Genomic DNA, 15,615 nt, shown 5'->3' on the forward strand with positions numbered 1-15,615 from the left:
TGGGATCTGATCTGATATTGCAGCTTCACGTGTGACAAGGGGACCCACAAAGCACAGCCAGTTTGAGACTAGCACTATGTCCACAATCTACAACCCTGTTTGGGCAAGAACCTCCACTTCTGGATACTTGTTTCTTCACAAAACGTCAAAGATAATGCAATTTAGGGAGAAACTCAACCAAAAAGCAGCTGGGTTCAACATTTGCAGGTCCAAGACCCAAAGATTATCTAGCATTTTGATATTTGTTTGGGTTTTTTGTTTGTTTCTTTCTTTGCTTGGTTTGTTTTATTATTTTAAACCTGTAGTATCACACTAGGAGCATCCCACATTACCATGTCAGCAGTTGTTCCAGGAATTCACAAGCTACCTTTTTTGCATTGCAAATGTAGATTGGTATGTATTGACATTTAAGAACAATATGCCCAGACATAATGTCCAAACCTCTTTGCTATGTTTCCCTGAATATTTCACTAAGTTCTCCTTAAGAACAAACAAACAAAAAAGTTTTCCTTTCTCTGTTACGTAAAATATACATCAAATTGTCAACAGCTAACCAGAACTCTATGTTAAATAAATTACATGAACTGTTTATGGCTAGCCAGTACTTTCCGCCCCTCCTCCAGCTATCCAGTGCTGAAAATAACTCCTGTTATTCCCAGACCCTGAGGACCCAGGACTACCCATGACCATGATGGAGGAAGATCACAAGAAGTTCATACATCCACCTTTACTTATGCAACCGTGCTAACAGCAGTGGTTACCACTATGCCTGATAGTGCTGGACCACAGCCTGTGTCCCAGGTTTTGTGACAATAGAGGCAGTCAAACAGTAAATTTACCTCTTCTCTCACAGATGTTTGCAGCTTTCTTGTGCTCGTGCTTTGAGCTAAAACTACATGGCCGTACCAGTGTGGCAAGGAGTTTAACAAAAAAGCATGTTATCTCTGCACTGGCTTCTGAAATTCTTTACTGTGCACAAGTACTTAGTGAACTTATCCTCTGTAATCAGGAAAGTTTATTAACGTAGCAGGTCTCTGAGGGTGCCATTCTGCCTTCTCTGCAAAATAGCTTTCAAGTACTTTCTCATTCTACTCAAGGACAAACGTGATATTATTCAGTGTTCTTTCCTGGGGTGTCTGCATGGCCCACCCTTGGAAAACATTCTGGATAGCATGTTAAAACAAAAATGTTTGCATGGTATTTGCCCAAAATTGACTACATTAAAGAGAAAACCCACTACCATCAGCCAGGTTCAACAGGAACTCGGGAATTAGAACCAGATTTTTGAAACAAAGAAGTCATCATCCTGAAAAAAACCAGCATTAAAATTTGTGACTTGGAGGAAAGAGATCTTTGAGTGCAAACAGCAGCAGTCAAAACCTAGTTGACACCAACATCCCTCCACTGACAGAGTCACCTCTGCCAAGGCCAGGCAGAGCATCCTCCCCGTGGGCGTCGGAAGCAGCCTGCCCTCAGCTGTGGCAGCGACAGCACAGGGTGCAGCAGCAGAGACCTGCACTTGGGTGTCTGTGTGTGACCTTGGTGGTTTTTTCACCAGCACATGGAGATGTAGGGAGGAGCAGGCATACACGTAAAGCTGGGGCACCCACAACTCCAACAACGGGTGTACGCAAACAGGGAAACCCACACATGAGAAGGGGGATGTCTGCTTGTAATGCACATATCTGCATTGTTAATGGAATAAAAAAAAAAAAAAAAAAGACAGACACGAGAGGCTTTTCCCAGAACAACTGATAGGAAACAGCTAGAAAATTAAAAGCATCAAGCAGAGCAGGAGCATGAGGAGAAACCTTGCAGAGGTCTGTGGTGAGTCTGGAGTGAGAGGCCATTGACTGAGCTGCATCTTTGATAATGAACCAGAAAATTTCTCTCAACTTAAAAAATTACATTGAGAGAATTTTCTCATTAATATAGGTGCAATTCTATGAAGTAATGTTTTTAAATTAGAATTTTCTAATGAAAATGTATAATGAAAAATTCCAAGTCTGTTTACTAAGAATTATGAATAAACTTCCTAATGTTACTCTAGCAGCAGCACAGACTTCTTAGAGCTCATGGCCAAGTGACTTCCTTTTATCTGCTTTTGAAAGAAAGTTCAGTGCTTTTCACTGTTGAGGTGAGCTCGTAACAGTCGCTTACTTGTAATTATAGAGCATCCTGCAGTTCTGTGAATGCTCCATAAAACTTCCTATCACCTGCCTCCCCTGCTAAAAATATTCTGCAATAAGCTGGCTAATTAAATTTAATAAGCTGGCTTAATAAACAGAGATACAAGGGCAGTTGGGCTCATTTATATAGAAGGAAGTAGAGAAGGAAAATGTGAATCAGCAAGATAGTGCTATGCAGGTGCTTTGTGTAACTGACAGATTTCCAAGTTTACTGCAAAGAATCACGGCTTGGGTTTGTCCTAAAGCTCAGGTAAGCTCCTGCCTACCGCATCCTGCTGGCTATTGTAACAGTGAAAAGGAATCTGTTACCTTCTGACAAAGGCTGATAAACATTGCATAGACAGCGGAAAACCACTCGTTCTGAAGCGGTTTCCTTTTGCCAGCCCCCAGGGATAGCAGCTACGGAGGCACTGGTGGCCACAAGGGCTTCAGGTGTTTTAAGAATCAAGCACCATGCTTCAGATCACATAAAAAAGGAGAGAGGAGTGCCTTACAGCTTCGGTATTATCTAGGACAAATAGGTTTGTGCAAGGCTGGGTTTTCTGTATCATTCCTCGAGCACATGTGTGGTAACAAACCACCCTCAGAAGACAGAGAAGTTTAAAATGGAGTCATTTGTTTCTACAACCTCGCTTTCAATACCCTTGGCAAGTTCTGCTTTGGGACAGTACTGGCCTGGCTTTGTTATTTTCATGGAAAGCTTCTGTGAACACAAGGAAATGTCAAGCTAAACTCTGCTATCAAGTTTAGGGAGAAAATGAATGCAACAGCTTCTTCCTCATCTCACTAAAGCCTACTGACCTGAGAAAGTACAGGGCTCGGACTCATTCCACAGCACAGCTGCAGGTTGTATGGGAAAAGTGCCCTCTCACCCTTTTTATTCCTTTATTCTTTCTTTCTTTCTTACCTCCTTTGTTCCAGTCACCTGCTACCGTGACCCCAGGCACAGGCCTGCATCCTGCCACCTTGAAGTTCACATGCAGTAATAACACAATAAAAAGGCTGAGCTGAACAGTCGCTCTGGCACTGACAGAGATGCTTCACACAAAGAATGAAAGATGAAAAGCAAGAGTTAATGACCATAAGGGGGAAAAAAATCCAGATAAATTACAGGTCCAGGGTGATACATACATATTTTTTTTTAGATAATTAGGTTATTTGCTTGTTTGTCTTAGCATTAGCCCTCACTTCATTTCTTGAAAATGCACAAAGCAGATACAGTACTCAGTTGTCTTGTGGCTGTCTTCAGAGAAGAAATCCTTAAACAGATTCTTTTAGATTGCAAGTGCTCTCACTTCTTTATGAACACAAAGTATAATAAAAGTTAGGCAAAAAGGAAACAGGTGTGAGTGTGAGCCAGTGAAAGCAAGAAAGCAAAATTCACTAAAATGACATTTACAGAAATAGCAGAATAGTCTGAAAACGTGTCTGGTCTCGAACAGAGCCTGTCAACTGATAGATCAGGTAAACAGCATCCTCACTTGATAATACAACCGTAAGCTTTGTAAAACATAAATTCCGTGTGTTGTAATGTTTTGAGGTCGGTGATAGTCTCTTGGGTTCAGAGATCATATTTTTCCAGTTGTTCTGCTCTGTGACTGGAAACCACATGCAGCCTTGGGCTCTGTTGTACTGCAGCTCCCTAATATTTGGAGTGTTCCATAGCAACACACAGTGAGACTAAACCAGATGACAAGTGAAAGTGGTGCTGGTTATTCAATGGACGTAAGAGGAATCCAAGAGGTTGGCTTGTAAAAAACAAATCTCACTACAATAGGAAACTGAAACAAGTTAAAAAAAGAGAACAGTATGCAAAGAGTATTCTGAACTTCAAACGACGCAAGTAAATGTTGGTAGGTCTCTCTCTTCTATTATGACCTGACTTTGGAGGTTGATTTGCATGAAACATGAGCGTACAGTAAGGATGCATTAACCTTTAATCAAGGCTCACTGTAGCTTTCCGTTTAGTATATTCTCCTTATACCATCCTTGATGGCCAAAGTTAGAGCAGCCATGTCCAACAATGTCATTTTACATATTCCGCCCCCCCCCCCCAGCAGTAATAAGACATCCTTACTTTGTAATTTTCAGAGCAGCAGTGTTCGTTTTTGTGAGGAAGAATCTGCCCCATTCAAGATCCTAAGCAAAATGTAACCAAGCAAAATCATTACAATGGGAAAAGTTTTCCCATGAGAATCAATTAAAAAAAATTATTCATAACCAATAATCAGCTGAAAAATAAGTGCATGACGCGGCAATTCACTAGAGGAAGTACTACATAAAGTAGGAAAATACCTGCCATTTTCCAATGACAGGATAAATTTGATCAATAATCCACTATATCTGTGTCCTTCTAGTGCAGGTGAATACTGTTATTTATATTATTCAGCTCAGCAGTTAGCATTCTTATTTCCTGAATTGTTGTCTTTACTTATTTTGGTCTGTAATGGGTTTGCATAGCAAGGTTTTGGTAGCATGGGGGCTACAGAGGTGGCATCTGTGGGAAGATGCCAGAAGCTTTGCCCATGCCCAATGGAGCTGATGCCAGCCAGCTCTGAGACAGACCCACTGCTGGCCAGGGCCGAGTAATCAGCGATGGTGTGCCTCTTGGATAGCATGTTAAGAAGGAAATAAAAAAAAAAAATTAAAAATCTGCACCAGCAAGAGAGGAGTGAGACTATGTGAGAGCCACAGCCCTGCAGCCCCCCAGGGCAGGGCAGGAGGAGGCAGGAGCAGCTCCAGGTGAGAGCAGAGATTCCCCTGCAGCCCATGGGAAGCCCGTGGTGAGGCAGGCTGTGCCACCAGCCCGTGGAGCCCAGAGGAGCAGACGGCACCTGCAGCCCTGCCGGGGCAGGGGGTGCCCGAAGGAGCCGTGACCTGTGGGCAGCCCGTGCTGGGGCAGGTTGGCTGGCAGCGCTTGGGACCCCATGGGAGGGACCCACACTGGAGCGGCACGTGAGGAACCGCAGCCCATGGGAAGGACTCATGTTAGGTTTGTGGAGAACTGTCTTCCACGGGAGGGACCCCACGCTGGGGCAAGGGAAGCGTGAGGAGGAAGGAGCAGCAGAGGTGGCGTGTGATGGTTGTAAATAGTTGGAGTGGGCTATTCTGCAGTTTTCAGAAAAACAAATATAGCAAGGGTTAGCATTTCAAGAGCCTTAACAAACATGAAAAAATGAGAAAGTCATACTTCAAGATCTAAGTCACCTTCCATTTCCTTCACTTGCTATGGATATTCCTACATTAACTGAATGTATGGTAAAACTGAAGAGTGTAATCAGATTCTACACAATTCTAAGAAAATTACACCTGTGTTTCTATGCAGAATAACAATCTGTTATATTACTGTTTTATTTTCTATTTGTAATACCAATATTAGGTTTGGTGCTTCTGTCTGCACTGAGCACAACATGTTTCAATACATCACTTGAGTGTTAAACATGACAGCCAAAGTTTAAATGAAAAACAAGAATAAACTGTGTTTGAGAAGACTTGGAAGTTGCAAAACTGTTTTTAAGTAATACTAATACTAAACATAGGTAAAGAACTACAAATGTTTCCTAGCAGCTATGTTTTCATCAGATCTGCTGCAAACATTCTGATGTTATATATCATGTATGGAAAGAAAAGAAGCATTCTGCTCTTTCATGGAAAGGGATATTAGAGATAACAAAGTTATATATACACGTACATATCTACATGTGTTTCTACAAGTATCTTACACTCTTAAGACTGAAAAGATGAAAAGTCTGCTTTCAGAGTAACTCAGACCAGCATTAAAAAACTCAGCAGTTAACAGCAAAACTGCTATCGTCTTGAAACTCAGCAGGTTCTGTTTCCTGCTGCTTATATGAAACCTTCCCTCCAGATGTGGTTATCTTGGTTTGCACACTGAATTTTCATGTGTTCAAATTAATTTCAAAGTTAAAAGGAAATGGTCATATGTATTAAAACTCACCTGGTTTACAGTACTGCAGTACTGACACTTACAGCACACAGCAGATGGGGAATTCCAGACCTGCCAGTGTATAACCACACTGCAGAAACGGCAGCTTTAGTCCTCTATGGAAGTCACAGAAACAAGAAATAATTAGTTTTCACCGCCGGTGGGGAACTGGTGGGACATGGTAGTAACTTTGTGTTTTAATAATGACACATATTAGGAAAATCCATTCTAAGGGTGTGACAGCTCCTCTTTTGAACAGAGATTATATTCAGCACTTGTATCAGCCAAGGTCTGTAGACTTCCAGGTAGATAATTAAAGAACAACTGTACAGTGGCTTTGAATGATGAAGGGCCATCTTTCTACGTCCTGTAATTTAGATGTGAGTTACAGTCATTTCCCACACACTTTAGAGAGCAGACACGTGTAGGGACCCAAAGAGGCAGATATGCATTTTAGTAAAACCATGGGCACCTACATAAGCTCCGTTCCTCACTCTGCAAGAAGAAGGTATGTGAAGGATTAGGCTGTTTTTAATCAAACTCATGCACCAAAGACTTTGCTAAGCATCCACACTGGCATCCTGAACGATGCACACCTGAACCAAGCACAGTCACTATAATGTGGGTGAATACACTCACGAGGATTTGTCTTGTCAAATATAAACCCACCTGTTTGTTACACAGAACTTGTTTTAACTAAAAAGTATACAATCAAAGAGGAGCTCAGATTTCAAAGAAACATAGTAGACTTTCATTTTAATAATGGCCTTGCCCACATTCTTCCCAGGAACGGTGTGCTAACTGCTGGTAGCTGGATTTCCCCAAACGCACAGAGCAGTTCACAAGTAGCAGCCATTCTAGTAAAGAAATTTCATAGAATCCTAGAATGGTTTGGGTTGGAAGGGACCTTTAAAGGACACCTAGTTCAACTCCCCTGCAATGAGCAGGGACATCTTCGACTAGATCAGACTGCTCAGAGCCCCCATCCAACCTGACTTTGAATGCTTCCAGGGATGGGACATCTACAGCCTCTCTGGGCAACCTGGCCCAGTGTTTCACCACCCTCATTGCAAAAAATCTTCTCTTTATATCTAGTCTGAACCTCTACTTTTTTAGTTTAAAACCATTACTCCTTGTCTTATCACTGCAGACCCTGCTAAAAATTCTGTCCTCATTTTTCTTATAAGTCCCATTTAAGTACTGAAAGACCATAATAAGGTCTCTCCAGAGCCTTCTCTTCTCCAGACTGAACAACATCAACTCTCCCAGCCTGTCCTCACAGGAGAGATGCTCCAGCCCTCTGACCATTTTTGTGGCCATCTTCTGGATCCACTCCAACAGTCTTTCCTGTACTGGGGATCCCAGAGTTGGATGCAGTTCACCAGGTGGGGTCTCTCCAGAACAGAATAGAGGGGCAGAATCACCTCCCTTGACCTGCTGGCCAAATTCCTTTTGATGGAGCCCAGGGTAGGGTTGGCTCTCTAGGCTACAAGCGCATTTTCCCACCTCATGTCTGGCTTTTTATCCACCAGTACCCTAGAGTCCTTCTCAGCAGGGCTGCTCTCAATACCTTCATCCCCCAGCCAGTACTGATACCAGGGGTTGCCCTGACCTAGCTGCAGGACCTTGCACTTCACCTTGTCGAACTGCATGAGGTTCATGTGGGCCCACTGCTCAAGCTTGCCCAGGCCCCTCTGAATGGCATCCTGTCCCTCAGGCATGGCAAGTACACACTCAGCTTGGCATCATCTGCAAACTTGGTGAGGATGTAATTGATCCCACCATCTGTCATTGATGAAGGTACTAAATAGTCCTAGTCCCAACACAGACCCCAGAGGGACACCAGTCATGACTGATCCCTTCCTGGTCATTGAGCTGTTGACTGCTACTCTCTGGATGCTATTCATTACAGGCTTCTTTGTCATTAAACTAAACTGACACTAATCACCCTGCTACCCAGCCAAAACCCTTCCCCAGACTAAATCATAGCTTCCTAGCATTTGCATTTTCCAGGCTTGGCTTCATCTTCCTCAAGCATCTGGAGGGTCTCCAGACCCACAGATCCCCCTCCTTCTCCTTCTTTCATCATCCTCCCTCAGTGCTTCCTTTGCAGCTCCTATGCATGCAGCAGCAGCTATTTCAATAGTGGCAGCACATCAGCTCTTTCCCAGCCAGCCCAAGCTCTGCAGGGATGAGTGTGCAAAGTCCTAAGGCACTGCAGCAGATTTTGTTTCACTGCCATCAGCAACAGGACTGGCTTTGTCTTAGAGGTTGAATGGATTGAGGGAGACAGCATGGTTGGCAGGAAATATCCTTGAGGATCAGCGAAATCAAAGATTCAGCTGTACTATCGGGATATGTCAGGTGCAAGTCATATAGAAAGGCAGGGAGGTAGACTAATAGGACTGATGGGGTTTGTCCCTGTGGTACAGCTTGTAAAGTGTGATGTTCCTATATAAAAGAGCCAGTATGAAAAGTATGAGGATACTCAAGTGTTTCTTTTGCAGACATTCCATACCTGATAATTCAAAGTCAACAGCAGGTGAGATTCAAAGTAAATGACAGGAAATGGAACTAAACTGTTCTTCTTCCCTGGTTCATCACAAACAGAGCTAGTTCCAAGAGAACATCACAGAAAATATCTAGCTTTTAAATCTTTATATATTATATTGAGACTACACAGCTATCTACAGTTTCCCCATTTCTTGAAGTAACCTTCTGCTACCTCATCTGTGTACTAGGTAAGTATTTTCAGAGGGAGGTGGAGGAAACGGTAATTTGAATGATGTGCTTTCGGTATGCAGTTCTCATTCAAAAAAGCCAAACTGGAAACCTGTATTAATTTCTACAATTACCATTATTCCCTGAGCAAGGCTCTAACTGCATTAGACTTCTGTGGTGTGGCTTTCATTCATTAGTTCTAGATAGGATCTAGTTCTAACCAGGATCAGCTATGAGCTTAGACCAGGTTACTCAGAGCTTTATCCAGTCTGGACTGGAAGTACCTTCAAGGATGGAGATGGCCCAGCCCCCTAGGCAACATGCCCCACTGCTCAGCTGCCCTTAAGGGGGAGAAAGACTTTCTGTATATTCCTGAACTGCTCCTGTGACAAGTTGCACCCATTGTCTCTCATCCTCCTACCATGCACTGTTGGGAGAGCCTGATTTCATCTTCTTGATAGCTCCCCTATATCCCTACACACCTGGACAATGTTTCTAAATTCCTCCTTTGCATCCCCTATAAGGATGCTTTCCAACAGCATCCCTACACACCTGGACAATGTTTTTAAATTCTTCCTTTGCAGCCTGTCTGTTCTTCCACCCTCTGTATGGTGCTTTTTGAATCTGAACTCTGTCGTGAGTTCCCTGCCTAGCCACGGTAGTCTCCTGATATTTCTTGTTTTCCTGAGCTTCAGAAGAGACCCTTCTTGTGCCAGAGTGGCTTCCAGGAACAAGGCAATCTTTGGATGAACCCATCTCTGTGAGGATTTTTTTGGTCAAAGTGAAAGCTGTATGTGAGCCTGCACTGATTTCAGCTAGGTAATTTATAACACCAAGTATAAAATAGACACTTAAACTGTTTGTAATTCTACAAAAGAGTCTTTACCAACATAACTCCACTTAATGCCTCTGTAATATTTTTCCTATTTAAAAGCGTCTGAAAATATTTTCAAAATAGAAACCAAGAGTTTTGGCTTGCTGTCTGTGTTTAATCAAACCATTTGTTATTTTGAAAGTGAAAGATACAGAATTTTTGCCATACATTGAAACAATAAGAAGGAAAAAGCATCTATTTTTTCCATTAAGATTAAATTAAAACTGAAGTCTGCAATTTCAAAAGCTAAACTTGTATTGTGCTCGCATATCACATTTCCATGTTGACAGTGAAAACACTCAGCAAACTCTGCTTCACACCCTGCTACCTCAGGCCCCATTCTCACATTTATTTTTTTTGCTTAATAACACAAGCAGCACTGCACTAGTCCAGTGTATCAGTGTGCCACTGCATAAAAATGTGAGTAGGTAATCAGAAATGTGCGCATTTCCCACATAGTGCGTGATGAGCACATTTCCTGCGCTGCCAAACATCAGAGACAGGAAGCATCACCACCAGCACCCAAAAGTTACTGTACTGCATTTTTTTTTTCTCTCTCTCTTTTTTTTAAATCCAGGTGTCAGTCAGCATGGCTGAGAACTAAAAGTCCCCTGATTTCACAGAAACAAAACAGTTAATTTATTTCAGATGGAAAGCCCCAGAATGAAAAGGATCTGGTTTCTGATAAACTGCATGAGCTTAATTGCTCTAATTACAAAATAGTTGTAAGAAAAAGGAGAGTTACTAGGTATGTGTGTCTCAGATTGAAATGTGCTTTGCTATGATGAGGAAATATACATATAATTGCTTGCAGTGACTCTATAGTATACGTGTCTATATAACTATATATAGCACAATAGTTAATGCTAACAACATTCATCATAAAATATTGTTAATATTCTTCTGTAAAGACAAATCATAGAAATTTAGAGGATGCCATAGAGAAAATAGTAACTGTAAGAACAACTTATATTTGGCAACTTTTTTTACAGGAGACTTCCAATAACTAGTGGTGACTTACAACAGCTGTGTGAAATAGCCAGAGAAGTTAGTAACGTGGCTAAGGTCACACAAGCTGGGAGCTCAGTGCCCATGGAAATGTCTGGAGGTTGAAACAAAGGAAAAACCTGTAGTAACCTCTTCAAAGAGGTAGAAGGCATACCACAATGGATGCAGCGAATGGACTGTATTTTAATCTCCATATAATTCATAAAACCAGGCAACACTTCACTTATATGGCCTCCACAGGGATTTCAAGACATCCTGCCATGTCTCCTCTTTGCTGTCATGGTAAAAAACGAAAAAATCCCACAAGGTCCTCTACAGAAGCTAGGAGAACCCCTAAAAAAAAATATCAAAAAATCCCCAGAAATATTTCAAGTATTCTGCAGATACTTTAGAAGCAGACAGGGCAATTTTGGACACAACTAGCAGTTCGCAGGAACATTTCTGTGAAGACATTTTACACTGAGGAAGTGAAAGAGCTGAAACAGAATTTAGGAAAGCTCTGGTCACTTGCTGTCCAGAATCAGATCTCTGGCTCTGTTCATGCATGAGCTGAAACACTGAGCTAAATACATCCCTATTGTTATGCTGCCCACAGAACAAATGCAACAAAATTTTTTCAAGTGGAAGATAGTTGCCCAAAGCTTAACTTGTGGCATTCCTTGGTTGGCATTAGGCTTCAGACATTTTCAAATATAAAAACCCTCCTGTATTTTGAGAAATCTGATGCCATTCAGGCTTGATTATGCCTTATTGGTTGCAAAAATAAAAACACCACTATATTAATTAGGAATAAAAGCTAACATTGGGAACATCTGAAAGTTCAAACCAAAGAAACACCTCTCAAAAAGCCTCCAATGCTCAGTTAAATCAGTCCAACACCAAGACCCCTAAAAACAGTAGCAAGATTTTAGTCTCAGTGGCTTCAGGATTTCATTCCAGAAAGCATTTGCTCATAGCAGAAGTTAGATCAAAAAGAAAATTAATTATGGATACCATCACTCCGTTATGAACTGACTGTATGATATTTGAGATTTTTTGTGTTGCAAAATATTATCCCTACTGCTCAAAAGCGCCCTCCCCCTTTTTTTTTTTTTGTAAAATGAACACCATTTTCTCTCGCATCAAAACTAGTTTCTATTTCCTTTAAGTGCCTCTTTTGCTTGAGGATGGATTATCAGTAGTTTATCTCTTTAGGTCACGTAAAAGACATAAGCATTTCAAAGAAATCACTTGTTTTCATCGTAAAGTCAAAGCTCAGCTACATGACCGGCAAGTGGATATCCTGCAACAGGGCAGCACTGCTTGTCTGGGCACTCCAGCCCAGCCCTCCAGCACAGCACAGATTTGGCCAGCTAATGCTGGAGAAGTGTATGATGGACAGCAAGAGTACAGTAAAGCTAAAAATTGTTCATACGTGGAAGCTAACAGCTTGCCTAAGCCAAAAAGTAGCATTTGGAAACAAAAATAGAGAATGAAGGAGTGTAAGGCCAGTCAACAGCAACCAGAAAGAAACCTAAAAGCAGAAGTCAGAAGCAGCAGCTTGAAACTGTTTACACCAGCAAGCGGGACTTAAAGACTTCATGGGACTTTTTATCCTCTTTGCTTTAACTAAACTTGTCCAGTGTGGTAATCTTGGAAATTCTCTCACATTTTTTCCGTCTCACACTCTACCAAGTAGTCGCCAGAAAGAATGGAAAACAATGCATAGGAACAGGTTGAATACTAAGAAGTATTTGCAAGTTTCTTCTGTGTACATTCAGAAGTTAGATGAATCACTCATCACAAAGCTACAGGAATTCTGGAAAATGGTAAAAAGCAGGTGGTGATAGCCAGCTGTGCTACTGCTGCAAAAAAAAAAGTTCCTCTGTCCTTTTATTGGACAGAGTCCAATGAGACGATGCCAACCTAAGGACAAAAAGGGTTCTGTATCAAATGATGGGGTTATTCTAATAAACACTGAAACTGATAGGCTCAAATTACACTTTTTTTTTTTAATTTCCTGTAATAATAATAGAAGAAAAGGAGACTAATAATTAAACAGAAAGGTATTTCAAGCAGCAATTAGCCACCATGATCTGCAGGAAATAGAGCAAGGTGTTACACAGGTAGGTTCAGGTGGTGAGAGATGAAGGAGACAGGTCTGTTACCAACCATCCCATGATGAAACTGAAAACCTCCAGCAAATCAGGACAGAAGTTATGTGAAAAGGTTTTCAGTGGGTCAGGACATAACTGTTCCTCATGGTATCATGTTAAATCTCACCAGAGCCTGGACTACGCTTCTGTCTACAGGAAACAAGGGTAGTGAAGCTGAATATGGATAAACACACAAGATTTTTAAGTATTATATTTCTAAAGTTAAGAATAAGTAGCCCTTTTGACACTACATATGTCATGTAAGGGCATTCAGAGCAATGGAATCATGCAAGCTGGAGGGGACCAACATCTAAGTCCATCTGTGGGAGCTAGTCCAACTCCTCCTCAAAGCAAGATCCTCTACAATAACCATATCCATAGTTAGCAGAATATTTTAATTTAGGAAATTCCACACAGGTGTTTCCCTGGTTTCCTGTGGTCTACAAAAGCAGAATGTAACTCAAGCAATAAAAGAAAATCTTGTCAGCCCTATTATTATATTTTCTCATTTTCCTCTCACTTTAACTGTACCCATACCTAAGTTTTGTAGACATTTTTCCCATTCTCAAAATGATGTAACTCGCTTTGGACTCAGGAAATAAAATCTTAAAGATGAGTAAGCCTGCATAGAAAGAGTGAATCAGAGTCAGTGAAATATTCCATCACAAGAAAAAAGAATGTCTTGAAGATCAGAGTCATTCAGAGGAAGAAAGTAATTGCTGGGGGGGGTGGGTGGGAATGTGAATAATAATCAAATCAAACTTCCATGTTGAGATATCTGCTACTGAATGCGGTAGGCTTTGGTCTTACAGCATTTAAGCAAGGCTTACAGGAGAGTGTGAGGATATTGTAGCTTTACACTGTCTTTATATGTCCTATGACCCTAAGCTAGAAGTTTAGGTGCCACACTTCTTTGTAGATATACATTGTTCATCTCTTCTCCAAATCAGATACTCATACTCCCACTTTTCTCTCTATTTTTGCCAATCTTACACAAATCTTTACACAAGTTGACAAATAGACCTGGTTTAGAGTGAGCCAGGGAGGCAGCACTGATTTCCTCTGCGCAGGGACAAAGAGCAGCAGTAGTAATCCAGAGACTGGGACTTACTGATTTGAAAGACTGGAGAGAACTCTCTGATGGCAGCTTAGAGGACCAGGACATAACACTGGTGTATTAAGAGCATTATAAATTCAGCATATGAGAACAGCAGAATGTAAGAATATCAACTAGTGCCAGGTGGTCGGCTTGGTAACCACAACTTTTTCCTCCTTTACAGTACAGTACTCCATATATTCATCCTGCCCTTTTGGCTGCCTTCAAGTCCAGTAGCACCAGGATTCTAAAAGCAAAGGCTACTACCTACCCCAACGTTATAATATCTTCTGAGGGCCTACATACAATCTTTCCACAAGTAGGCATTTTTCTTGACTGTACTTTACCTCACATCTATTCCAAACTTCCTCCAATCCATAGCAAACACAGCCCCCCCCCCCCCAAAAAAAAAGAAGATCTCCTGCATTTATTTCTGTTGATGTGTTACCATCAAGATATTCTTGAGTGCATTCAGTGCAACATTATCAAGAAAAGTAATATCATCTCCTAGTGATGTCCCAACAAGAATGTCAGAAGAAGAATAGGTTGTACAGAGATGAAGCTGGAAAAGACTTCAGACTCACAGAAGTTTGTCAGATATAAGACAAAATAATTCATGCAATATGCCAGAAACAAGCTTGGGGCCTCGCAGAGGCTTCATTTCAGAATCCTTTAAGATAGCGAGGCCAAAGCTCTCAGTGAAATGAATCTGTTGCATCCTACAGACTACACTGTTATCCTATAGTAACATAACTGATCTCCTCTGGCAAATAAATTACCTGGAAAACAATTCAAATATTGTGTGGCAGCAGCATCGCCTTGATGTAAGTGACCAGGATACTGTTCTTTATTTACTCATGAGATATTTAACTGCAAGAAGGTGAAGTACAAAGTCCATGCAGTAGCACATGATAGTCCCTTTCTAAAAGAAGGTCCGAAGCAACACCTGTAATGTCCATTGGTATGCTTAACAAATCCCAAAGGTAGGTAGCAACTTCATTTTAAATGGAGAACAGACGTTCCCTGTCTGGTAAACGACCTGCCAACAGCCTTATATTGATAATAGGCACAAACAAGCAAACCTTCCTGTTCTTCAGGGAAGTGCTTCTGGCTACTCCCTCTTTGACTCACAGAACCTAACTATTGGCTTACTTATACCTGCTTGTAAGTATAAGTTCAAGACATTGCCCCCTTTTTGCCTGAGACCACCGAGTACAGAGGGATGTGGTAGGGAACAGGGATTTTTCCCTTGATATAACTTTGGCCTTTGCCTTTTAACATTTAATTGGACCATTCTGAAAAGAGTTTGGACACAGCATCTCTGTAACCCTCCCAGTAATTCACTGAGGACAGCTACTAACTAAAGAAACAGGAGGCACTGTCAAAAAAAATCATGCTAGATATGAAAACAAATACCGTACTGATAACATCTCTTACTTCCTTTTTAGCCTTGTTCAGGGATGTTAAGAGCAGTTAGTAAATACCTCTGCCTTACAATGGTCAGTGTTTACCTGATAGCCTGGAGATAAATATTTCCTTGCAGGACAGCCTATGCAGACACATTTATGTCACTGCTCATGTGCAGAGGCTCAGTAGCCTCCTGTGGTTAAAACCACCCTGATGCAGACAGTCTGTCCTTGCGTGCA

At 41.5% G+C, this 15,615-nt stretch overlaps 1 long non-coding RNA gene across 1 annotated transcript in view; it reads right to left on the reverse strand.

Annotated features, from left to right (window-relative positions):
• The window catches only part of LOC129737209 (uncharacterized), a 52,715-nt gene extending 37,100 nt beyond the window's left edge, over window positions 1–15,615 (reverse strand). The window contains exons 1-2 of the long non-coding RNA XR_008734775.1: window positions 15,481–15,615; window positions 6,148–6,251 (exon numbers count right to left, since the gene is read on the reverse strand). This is a non-coding gene — a long non-coding RNA (uncharacterized LOC129737209). The remainder of the gene's footprint in view (window positions 1–6,147; window positions 6,252–15,480) is intronic.

Source organism: Falco cherrug, chromosome 12 (genome assembly GCF_023634085.1).
Source record: "Falco cherrug isolate bFalChe1 chromosome 12, bFalChe1.pri, whole genome shotgun sequence".
NCBI classification, from domain to species: domain Eukaryota; kingdom Metazoa; phylum Chordata; class Aves; order Falconiformes; family Falconidae; genus Falco; species Falco cherrug.